The sequence below is a fragment of the Micromys minutus genome (assembly GCF_963924665.1).
Source record: "Micromys minutus genome assembly, chromosome: 10".
NCBI lineage: Eukaryota > Metazoa > Chordata > Mammalia > Rodentia > Muridae > Micromys > Micromys minutus.
In genome coordinates this window covers 53427296-53439359 of record NC_137979.1, presented here as the reverse complement: position 1 = coordinate 53439359, position 12064 = coordinate 53427296, and the positions used below count along the sequence as shown (strand labels likewise).

Genomic DNA, 12064 nt, shown 5'->3' with positions numbered 1-12064 from the left:
TTTCCGCAAACCAGAGTAAAGAGTGAAAAAGGCCAATTCAGACGTGATAAGAAAACCAAAAGTATGGCTTGGAGATAAACTCAGTCATTCACACTTCAGAGCAGGGACAGTGCAAGAGACAAGGAGGACAGGAGAGAGGCTCAGTGGGTAACAGTACTTGCTGCACAAGCCTGACAGTCTGAGGTCAGTCTGTGGATCCCATGGAGAAGTGGAACCAGAGAGCCAACTCCACAAAGTTGTCCTTTGACCTCTGCACATGCATATACACAATAAAACTTTTAATTAGATATGCATGTGTGTGCATATACATATACATACATATATATATATATATATATATCATATACATGTATGATGAGTCAGGTTCTTTATTCAAAAGCAAGACAAATTTCTGCCTCACCAGACTTCCTGATCTTAGGGAAATGAACCCAGTATGTTTACAAGTGTGAACAAGTTGATAAGACTTTTAATTTAAACTGGAAACTTTCAATTTCTTTCAGGTAACTGAAAGCATAACGAGTACTTGACATGAATATAACGTAAGTATTTACATATATGTATGTATATATTATACAACATGAATCAACATATGTGCAAGTAGTCTTCATGCTGTATAGGTGGTCATCTTAAAAGGAAGAATACTGATGATCAGATTCTGGATTTACAGAAGTCTTATCTTGGCCACCCTTGCAGTGGCAAGAGCATTGTGTTGTGCTGCTTCGAGCTCATGTTCCAGAAGCCATCCTGACACACCCACACACTTGAAGGGACCAGTAAGCTGATGTGGCCACTTCTACATTACAGTCTCTTCTAGAAAACATTTCAAAATATGACTTAGCAATCCAATTACATTTGCAAGTATGTTTACCTATGTTTATGAAAATAAACAACCCTAAGACTCTTCTTTCTTGCACTGGGCCTGCATTTGGATTTGAGTGACAGACAATTACAGGCTGATTTGCATTCAGTGTTAATGTCAAGTCTACCTAAACAGAACACAGGTGCATTTATAAGATTTAGTCAACTTCCCTGAGGATCCCTACGTGCTAGTCTCAGCTTTTCATGAAAACACTACAGTTTAAAATGTTTTTTCTGGACCTTTTTATTTTATGTGTATGAGTATATGTATGTCTGTGTATCACATACATGCCTATTGCCCAGAGGTCAGAAGAGGGTATTGAATCCCCTTGAACAAATGATTCTAAGTGACCATGCAGATGCTGTGACCTGAACCCATGTCCTGTGCAAGAGCTTTTAGCTACTGAGCCAACTCTCTAGTGCATGGGCTGCAGACTTTAGAGTTTCTCAAGGCCCTCCACAAGCAGAAATGGCTTTGCCTGTCCTTTAGCATTGTTCCCCAAGCCACTGGAAACTGAACAGTCTGAATATAAATGCAGACAATGATGACGGAATTCATTTAAGCTACCTGAAGATGAAATTTCTTACTAAGAATGGCAAAAGGTAATATGGAGTGAATAGAGAGGTCAGACTTTATTAACTGACTCCACCACAATACAACCTTACCTAAAAATAGTGCCCAAGCTTATCAGCCAAAAGACAGCCAAAAAAGTCTTACAGTCTTCTACCCTACGGTAGCCTTCGACACTGTGGTGTTCCCCATTGTAGAACACTTCGTGTAGCAAGCTGCTTGGCCAACCAGCAGCTTCACTTTGAAGAGAACAATACTTGTCTACGTGTGTGGAAAGGGAAAAAAGATGTCTCCCCACACTTCAGGCTGAGGAACAGTAGCCCCACAAGATTACCTACTCTGTAAGTACTCAACTTTTAAACTACAAGGGAACGTTTCTGGGACAAAAAAAAAAAAAAAACGGTTTTGTGGCTCCTAGCCACAGAACTACCTATTTGTAGGGAACAAAACAAGAGAAGAGTTCAAACTGGGAGGTCTGAGACAAGAATATGCCTTCAGCAACATGCTGAAAACAAATTTAAAACTCTATATTTGCTCTGCCAAAAATTAAAATTAAAATAGACACTGCAGAGTTTCAACACAAATGGAAGTGCTATGTGCTAGAAGACTCTGGAACTCTGTCCACCTCCCTTTCCCAAGTTCCCACCCCCTTTAAGGGCAAAGTGACAACTATATGCTTTAAGCTTGTGGAGTTGGGTGGGGCATACAGCTTATTCTGAAAAAGATGTACTAGATACGGAAAGTTGGTGAGGATTTCAAAATCTAAATGCCCAAATGTGTTGAGGGAGGGGGTAAATAAATCTACAATAAGCCAATTGACCATAATTACTTAAATTTTTCTAAAACAACTACAGTAAAGTATCATTAAGTTGAGAAAATGGTTGAAAACTATAACAAGCTTCTCTCTCCCTGGTACATAGCATGAACTGTTCGCTAATGTACGAATAGTCTTTAAATCCAAGGCATTACACCAGATGCAACTTTAATCCCAGCATTCAGGAGTTCAAGACCAGCCTTGCCTATTTAGCCAGACAAAGCTACAATAGTGATACCATTTCTTTCCCTCTGTCTCTGTCTCTGTCTCTGTCTCTGTCTCTCTCTCTCTCTCTCTCTCTCTCTCTCTCACACACACACACACACACACACACACACACACACAAATCCAAAAACTTACATGGAATAAATATAAAAATAATCCAAATGAAATAACACCATATATGACTAGAAGTGATGTACCCTAAGCAACACAGAACTTAACACTATTATTTTTGTTCTGAAGTACTATCAGACATTTACTATTCAGCTTCTAGAAAACAGAAGGGCCTGAGGATGTGGCTCAGTGGTTCTCCACTTTTCTAGGATGTGTGAGGCTATTAGGTCTCATCCATACCAGCACCGCAAAACAAAAAACTAAGAAAAATAAAAACAGAAGCGTTTGCTTGTTGAAAAATATTAGCCCAATGGAAAGAGGCATCCCACAAACTATGGGTGTGCAGACTTCATTCACCCAATTTCTTATACTCAGTACAGAGCAAGCAATGGACATAAAAACAGATCAAATCCAGAGCATCCAGTTAAAGTCACACAAGGAAATGTGAAGAGGCAAACTGTAATTACTCCCTGAAAGGATGAAGGATAGCCACAAATAATATTTGGCTCTGAACAAGCTTCACTCAGTATGAATAAGTTGGGGCCACTAAAAAGGATGGTATGTCTTTCCTAAATCGAGCCTTGCCCATATCCCAGTTGGCTGACTAATCTACCAGGAAAGTAGCTTCAGACTGACCCTTGAGTTGGTTACAAGAAAGAGGGGAAACAGAGCATAGTTTTGAACTTTGGCCTTACCTTGCACATCTCACCGGCTCTGTAGTTCATTAGTGATCAATTACTTCATCCAATTCCTGGGGAGAACAGAAAAGTAGAATATAACTATGCAACACCAGTTGGAACTGTTACCAGTAGCAAACATTTTATAGTCCTTTAGTAAAAGAACATAGTGTTTTAAAAAAAATACAGTAAAAAGCTTTGGAGGGAAAAAAAATTTGCTTCTTAAATTGAAAATATTTTCTTTCAGCAACAGTCCTCAACCTTAATCATAATCATCTATTCTGCACTGATTAGTCTTGCTTTCAAAAATAAAAGAAGGGAGGAAAGATTGGGGGGGCGGGTATGCTATTCATATGAGTGAAGAGAGAGCAAAATCAAAATCAAGAACTAGGCCAGATAACGTGTCTCTCTCTTCCCCCAGGCAGGCCCCGGAATCCACTATCTCTGGAGTTACACTTTTGATTATATTAATGGTTTGCCTAAAAAGTGTAACTTTGCAAGGGAGAAAGGATGCCAATTTCGGAGTTCAACAAAAAAACTTACAAGGTTCCCAACCCAAAAGGAATCTGAAGACTCTGGCTTCCAGCCCTGTCGGAGAGGACCCTCAGCAAAGGCCAGGGGGGCAGAAGACTCAACTCATTTTGAGGGAGAGAAATCACAGTTCCTAGTTAGGACTGTGTGTCCGAGCCCTTGAGGGTAAAAAGAGAGAGAAGGAAAGAAAGGGGCCTTTTAAGACACCTCCAGGAAGAGATAATACATTTGTTTTTGTAGATGTGCTCACAGGCCACGCATGTCCCAGAAGGGGGGTGGGGAGAAGGGGACCACAGTGAATCTTGGGCAGAGCCCTCAGCTGGGGAGGGGCGCCCCCTGACCCACTTTTCGTGCTGTCCTCTTCCCTGGGGTCGCCGCCCCACCCCGGGGGCAAGTGCTAACCCGGAGGGCTGTACCGCGCGCAGCGTGGGAGGGCGCCCGCTCCCCACCCTAAGTCGCGACCCTGGGGCGCGGGGTGTGCGGGGACCCCGGGTCGGCCCGTGCCGGAGCAGCCTCGCGCGAGCTCCCAGGTCCCCCCGAACCTAGGGCATGTGCAAGGACCCCCGGGCCACCGCCTGCGTCCCTGGCGCCTCAGCCCCCCAGCGGAGGGAAAAGGAGATTGAGGAGGGGAAGAAGCAGTAAACAGCTTCAGCGTCCGGGCCTCGCCTCTGAGAGAGCCCCGTTCCCCAGGCCCTGCCGCCGGCCGTCGGGACCCCACGCTGTTCCCGGGGCCGCGCTGTCCCGGACCCTGAGCACCCGAGGAGAGTCCAGGCCTCTCCCCGGATGGCTCTGGAGGCTCCTGAAGCGACCCGAGCAGCGGAGAACGGGGAAGTCAGGACTTACCTGTCATTACTTTCTACGCCATCTTGGATCCACTTGTCAACGTCCCCACAAAGCATTATGGGTAAGAAAGAGCCTTTAAAGTGACTCCCCCCCCCCTCGGCCCCCGACTCCCGCCTCCCGCCGCCGGCGCCGCCCCCTCCGGCCGCACCTCCCTCCGGAAAGTTGGCCCCAGAGGCCCGCCCGGCCCCCTTCAGCGCCAGCGGGACTTCTCAAGGAACACCCCCACACAAACACCCAGTTTTCCAACTGTGCCGTTGGGGTTCTCTCTCTTCGCCCCTGCCTCTATCTCCCCTATCCCCTCCCTACGCGAGCTGCTGCCTGCCCCGCCACGATCCTGCCCTAGCAGCCAGATACCCTGCTTCTGCATTCAATCAACGCGGAGTGTCCCGGACGCGGGTGGTGTGCGAGCCGGCTAGCGGATGCATAGATGTATGCAGGGATGCATGAGCGCATGCATGCGCACGCCTGCGAGCGGTCCACCAGCTCCCGGTCCTTGCTAACGCTCGCGCTTCCCGCCCCGGGGCATCCGCCACGAATGTCGCACCCGCGCGCGGGGACAGTGTCGGTATCCTTAGAAGCCACTCTGGGGGACCTAGGATCCCAGGAACTCGGTGAAACGCCGAGTCAACCCGCCCGCAATGAGCAATTAGGGTCTGGGAAGGTTAAGCTAAATGCAACTTTTACCCCCAATTTACTCAGCCTCCCGCGGTCCCCTCTTCTCGGCGGGTAATGTGACTCCCGACCCTCTAGGTCAGAGGACCCCCTCCCCTAGGAATGTGGCTTTGGGCTCCGTGGGACTCAACCGGGTTAGAGTCCAAATTGTGAACTGTGACTTCCCCACGCAGGTAACCCGGGAACCCGGCTGCAGAGTCCGGGTAGGGCGTGGATGCGCGCCTGAGCCGGGAGGGGGTCCCCCGGCTTGTTGGGGAGCAGTGCCTACCGCGTTCCAACTGTCCGGTTCCCACAAGGCGGCGACCCCAGGCGGCGGGACAAGGTAGAGGGCGGGCGCCACGCTGGCTCCGGGCAGAGAGAGGAGGGGGATGTCCAGAGTGGCTTGGAGGCGACCAGGACGCAGGAAGTAGGAGGCGACCTTACGCCGGCAATGGACCTTTGCGAGCATCCCGCGGGCATCTGCTTTCTGGTTGCAACACAAGCCCCGCGCTTTTCCCCGCCCCTCCCGTTTGCTTCAGACGAGCGACACCTAGCTCAGGTGACCACCCGCTTCGCTCCCTGAAGTACCAGCGTCTTGCAGCCCCTGTCCTGCCAGAAATGTAGGTCTGTTCATTAACTCCCCACCCCCACCCTATATGTTCTCTTCCTCCAGTATCAGCACTGCTGAGTTTGAGGACTTGAGATGCTCGCCTTCCCGGAGCAAGATCTGTGTCCAAAAGAAAATGCTTCGAGACTTCCGGGTAGATGCTGTGTTTAGCTTTAGCGAGGGTTTAATCCCAAGTAATTAATTAATTAATTAATTAATTAATTAATTAATTAATCTCCAACACACCAAGCGAACAAAAATGCTGTTAAGTGGCTCAGTAAATTCAAAGATATTGCGGGCAACAAGCATCACGTAAGCACTCTCTTTTCGATGCAAAGAGAGGGTCTCAGATCTGCCTTTTTAAGGCACCTCTGGACCCCACCAGAGGTGTACAGGGCTACAAGGGTGACTGCTGACAACCTCTGCCCTTAGGGAGCCAAAAGCTCCACCACTCTATTGTCTCAGCCTGAAGATTTGGGTGAGGTGTAGACTCGTTAAAGGACTGGCCCTGGGGTCACTCTTGAGGGAGGGAGCAGGTGAGTCATTCCAGCAGACTAGGCAGAGGCTTTCAAGGGAGGAACCTCCCCTGAGTCACCGCCTTTCAGAGCTTCTGAGAAGCTCCAATTGGGTTGGAGACTGGAGCCAAGAGCTCTGAACACCTCTAGGGTGGTCCAGGTGTCCCATACCGGTTCCTTTGCTCTCCCTGTAAAGGAAGGCTCCCACGTCCTGTTTCCAGATTATCCTAGTTGCTCCTCCTCCGGTTCCTGGATTTCTTTAGCCACTAGGATGCACTAATGTAATGATTGGCAACTTCAAGTGGGCGATCTGAGCTTCCTTGTAAGTAAGTAATCAACCGAAGCTCACCAGCTCTGCCTGCCAAGCTGCCTCTTTGGTAGGTAGTCTTTCTTTGCTTTAAAAAAAAAAAAAAAAAAAAAAAAAAAAAACTTTGGCCCAAAGACAGACTCTGTTTATGTCACTGCCTCTAGTATATGTTCTGGCAGGCTCTTGTCCCAGACTGCTACCTGTGCTAAGAGACCCCCCTAACTCCCTGCTCCAGGCCGGTCCGTACACTCTGATGTCTATCTGACCAACTCAGACAGACATTCGTATTTCACATTTGTGAAATACAAATCAGGCCATGTGACTCCCCTTATGACTTCAGTTCACAATTGAGATTGGCCTACATTCCCAGCCAAGGCCTACAAGCCCAATATTGGATTGCCTCGTCTTCCCTTCCTCCATGATGAGTCCAGTGTGGCCTCCCTCTTCCCTACATCACACCCAAGTTCTTCCCCTGAGAAAACTATTTCCCCTGATCTGCCAGTCAGCTCTTCATCCAGGTTCTTGTCGTTCCTCCAGAAGGGCCTTTGCCATCTGCTTAAATGAAACAAGCCACTCGATTCTACCATTATTGGGAATAGTCTTATCCATTTGTTTTATCATCTGACCCACTCCCGTACATGCTTAGCAAATGATTGCTGGAAAACTTTTACCAGCGTAAGGCGGTAAGGAGACAGTGCTGATGCCTGAATCGGACTGGCCCTCTTTTCAGATTGCTCTAATCACGTTCAGTTAGGGATAACTCATCTGCCATTACCTTGGCTCTCTTACGCTTCTAAACTGATTGACACCAGCAGCCCTGAGTCTCTCTTCCTTCCCCACCTTCTCCTCTCCCTCCTCACCCAGGGCCACACCTTCTTAGTTTGAAGACTGCCAGACTCAGTCTCTAGGCCTCTCTTCTTCGGGTATATTATCTAGTCACCTGGTTTTAAAAGTTCACACACCAGAAAGTGTTTTGTGTCTCTCTCCCACTTCCTCCTGAGTACGAGATCTTATAAACAGTCAACGTCCTAGTATCTCTCATAAACGCTTCAAGCCCAATGTTCTTATAACAGGCAGGGCAGAAGCTTGCTATGTAGCCAATAATACTCCTGACTCCTGATCCTCCTGCCTCTGCTTCCCAAGTGTTGAGATTCCAAGTACACCAGGATCCCCTGACTACAGCTCTGTTGTGTCTTGTTTTGTTTTCTTGGGTTTGTTTTTTTTTTTTTTTTTTTTTTTTTGACTTGATTTATATGTGTGTGTGCACATCTGTATATACATATGGTGAGGCCAGAAAAGGGCATTGGCTGTCGTCCTCTCTCGGGGACCCCAAAGCTCTGTTTCAGTTAAACTGGCCAGAGAGGAAGCTTCTGGAATCTGCGTGTCTCTGCTGTCCAGTGTCAGGGTTAGAGGCATACCCCTCTTTTCCCAGCTTTTTCTGTGTGCGTGCTGGTGATGTGAACTCAGGTCTCCATGTTTGCACAGCATATGTTCTTACACACTGTCATCTTGTGAGAGGCAGTCCTATCCTACAAGGTGGGTCCTCGGGATCCATTTCAGGTCACCAAGCTTAGCAACAGGCATCTTTACTCACTGAGCCATCTTGCCAGCCCTCTTTGTGTTTTTGTCAGGCTGGCCTAGAACTCTCAATCTTCCTGCCTCACTCCTCACACACACACACACACACACACACACACACACACACACACACACACTCGAGCGCGGTGAGACTTCACCATCACAACCAGCTCTTCAGCCTCGTTTTGAAAATCTACATGGCTCACGGCTTTGTTCCCAGTATTTTGGATTCTCCACTCACTTCTGACAGTCATTCTCATTTTGCTATAACAACTCTAAGGAGTGCCCGCTGTCCCTGTCCTATTTTAATTTTCAGGATTCTTACACATAAACCACATTTCTTTCTTTTTATTATTGGATATTTTCTGTATTCACATTTTGGATGTTATCCCCTTTCCCCAATCCTATTCCCCCTCCCACTCCCATTGCCTCCATGAAAGTACTCCTCTCCCAAACACCCTCTCTCACCTCAGCAGCACCTTGGGGTTCCTTACACTGGAAAAACAAGCCTTCACTAGACCAAAGGCCTCTCCTCCCATTGATGCCAGAAAATATAAGCCATATTTCTTACCCTGTTTTGTTGAACAAGGCCTTTTCACCTAACATACTAGGCATTTGCTTACACCTGCAGTGGAAGAGATCCTCACTATAGCCCGAAAGTGGTTTCTAGAAAAATGCTGCAAATAGAGACTGAGATGGCTCAACAGTTAAAGCAAGCATGAAGAATGGGGCTCAGATCCCCCAGAAACTTAGATAATGCCCAGTAGGAATGGTGGAGACTGGACGGGTATGAAGAAATAAAGAAGGCAGACATGGTGGAGCACCTTATACCAGCACCCAAGAAGCAGAGACAGTCAGATCTCTGTGAGTTCAGAATCACAGTCTATACAGTGAGTTGCAGGTCAGCCAGAGCTACCTGGTGAGACCCAGTCTCGAACAAACAAACAACAAAAGAAGGGAAAAGAAATAATGGCAAGGCATGATGGGGAGGTAAGACAAGAAATTCTCTTGCATCTAGGAGTTTGAAGTCAGTCTCAGCAGAATAACCAAATCCTATCTTAAAAAGGAAAAGAAATAGATAATAATGATTAGAAGAATAAATAAATAAAATATCTGGGATTGAAGCATTTGATAACAGTGGGTGCCGATGAGGAAAGGTTGGCCATTAGTTAAGTAAAAGGGTTTCAAGGCTCCCACATTATCTGGGCATAAGGTTCAAGCAGCAGTGAGTGTTAGAGACAAAACAAGCAATGCACATTGGAAATCACAGCAAGAAAGGTGAGGGTGAGTGATAGACAATCTAATTATGGGAAGACAATTTGAATAAGAATATTCAGCTCAAAAAAATGACAAAAGTCAAAGTATGTAAAAAAGAAGAGACCGTCCAGAGGCGAAGATGGCTTATTGGTTAAAAAAAACGTCTGCTGCCTAACCATTGACGTTTTCCCCAGGACCCCTGTAAAGATGGAAGGAGAGCACCACCTTCACAAACACGTCCTCTGATCTTCATGAATGTCATGATGTGCTCTTCCTACACATACACATCATAAACACAAAGTAAAATTCAATTAAAAAATAAAGACCTGCTGTTGCAATTGATGCGTAATATTCTTCTAATACGTGCACACTATGTAGATACACACACATGTGTGTATATAATTTGAATGTTTAGAAACCTCTGTTGTCTACTTAGGGGGAAAAAAAAGCTTACCATGTTGAGTTGGTATTGTGCAAACATGAGCAGCCACATGGGTAAAAGTTAATTTTTCTCGTTTGTAGAGGAAGAACACTATATTGAATATGTAAAGTCATACTTATGTGGGCTTGATTCCAGAAACTAAGAAAGTATTCTCTAAATAATGGGAAAAAAAATAAGCTTAAAAATAGCAGCTTACCCAGGCAGCAGTGGCACACACCTTTAATCCCAGTATTCGGGGAGCAGAGGCAGATTGGTCTACAGAGAGAGTTCCAGGACAGCCAAGGCTTCACAGAGAGAAGGCTTTACCTGTTTCACACACACACACACACACACACACACACACACACACACGCACGCACGCACTCGAGCAAAGAAAAGCAACCCATCATGATGGAATGTACCTTTAATCCCAGCACTCTAGAGACAGAGGCAGGTAGACTTCAAGGTCAGCCTGATCTACATAGTGAGTTCCAGGATAGCCTATGTTAAGAGACCCTATCTTTAAAAAATAAAATAAAGGCTCTCTGCTCCTCCCTGTTCTACAGACAGCCACATCTTCTCATGCAGTGCCACCCTCGTCCCTTAGACAAGATGGTGAAGGACAGCGTGAACGGATTTGGCTGTAATGGGCGCCTGGTTACCAGGGCTGCCTTCTGCTCAGGACCTAGCAAAGTAGAGATTGTTGCCATCAACGACCCCTTCATTGACCTCAACTACATGGTCTACATGTTCCAGTATGACTCTACCCATGGCAAATTCAATGGTACGGTCAAGGCTGAGAATGGGAAGCTTCATCAATGGGAAGCCCATTACCATCTTCCAGGAATGAGATCCCACTAACATCAAATGGGCTGATGCTGGTGCTTAGTATGTTGTGGAATCTACTGGTGTCTTCACCACCATGGAGAAGGCCGGGGCCCACTTGAAGGGTGGGGCCAAAAGGGTCATCATCTCTGCCCCTTTGGCCAATGTCCCCCATGTTTGTGATGGGTGTGAACCATGAGAAATATGACAACTCCCTCAAGATTATCAGCAATGCATCCTGTACCACCAACTGTTTACCCCCCCTGGCTAAGGTCATCCATGACAACTTTGGCATCGTGGAAGTACTCATGACCACAGTTCATGCCATCACTGCCACTCAGAAGACTGTGGATGGCCCCTCTGGAAAGCTGTGGCGTGATGGCCGTGGGGCAGCCCAGAACATCATCCCTGCATCCACTGGTGCTGCCAAGGCTGTGGGCAAGGTCATCCCAGAGCTGAATGGGAAACTCACTGGCATGGCTTTCCTTGTTCCTACCCCCAATGTATCTGTTATGGATCTGACATGCCGCCTGGAGAAGCCTGCCAAGTATGATGACATCAAGAAGGTGGTGAAGCAGGCAGCTGAGGGCCCACTAAAGGGCATCCTGGGCTACACTGAGGACCAGGTTGTCTCCTGTGACTTCAACAGCAACTCCCACTCTTCCACTTTTGATGCTGGAGCTGGCATTGCTCTCAATGACAACTTTGTGAAGCTCATTTCCTGGTATGACAATGAATACGGCTATAGCAACAGGGTGGTGGACCTCATGACCTACATGGCCTCTAAGGAGTAAGAAACCCTGGACCACCCCCCCAACCAAGGACACTGAGAGCAACAGAGGCCCTCAGTTGCTGAGGAGTCCCATCCCAACTTGGCCCCCAACACTGAGCATCTCCCTCATGATTTCCATCCCAGACCCCATAATAATAGGGGCCTAGGGAGCCCTCCCTACTCTCTTGAATACCAACAATAAAGTTCTGCTGCACCCAAAAATAAAAATAATAAAATAAAGTAAAGAGAGAAAGGAAGGGAGGAAGGAAGGAAGGAAGGAAGGAAGGAGCGAAGGAAGGAAGGAAGGAAGGAAGGAGCGAAGGAAGGAAGGAAGGAAGGAAGGAGGGAGGGAGGGAGGGAGGGAGGGAGGGAAGGAAGGAAGGAAGGAAGGAAGGAAGGAAGGAAGGAAGGAAAGAGGATGGACAACAGGCTGGGGGTTAAGATGTGGCTCAGGGCTCAGTTGTGAGCTTTTGGAGGATTCACAGCAAGTTGGTGAAGGCA

General features: G+C 47.1%; 1 protein-coding gene and 1 pseudogene across 2 annotated transcripts in view; one reads left to right on the top strand and one right to left on the bottom strand.

The window, feature by feature from the left end:
* Window positions 1-4657, bottom strand: part of HELZ (helicase with zinc finger) — a 125284-nt gene extending 120627 nt beyond the window's left edge. The window contains exons 1-2 of the mRNA XM_080924534.1: window positions 4631-4657; window positions 3275-3330 (exon numbers count right to left, since the gene is read on the bottom strand). The gene's annotated coding sequence lies outside the window, so the exon portion shown is untranslated. The remainder of the gene's footprint in view (window positions 1-3274; window positions 3331-4630) is intronic.
* A 5921-nt stretch (window positions 4658-10578) lies between these two features.
* On the top strand, window positions 10579-11585 carry LOC308426668 (glyceraldehyde-3-phosphate dehydrogenase-like; annotated as a pseudogene). The gene has a single exon. The product of its transcript is annotated as a glyceraldehyde-3-phosphate dehydrogenase-like (transcript).
* Window positions 11586-12064: the final 479 nt, after the last annotated feature.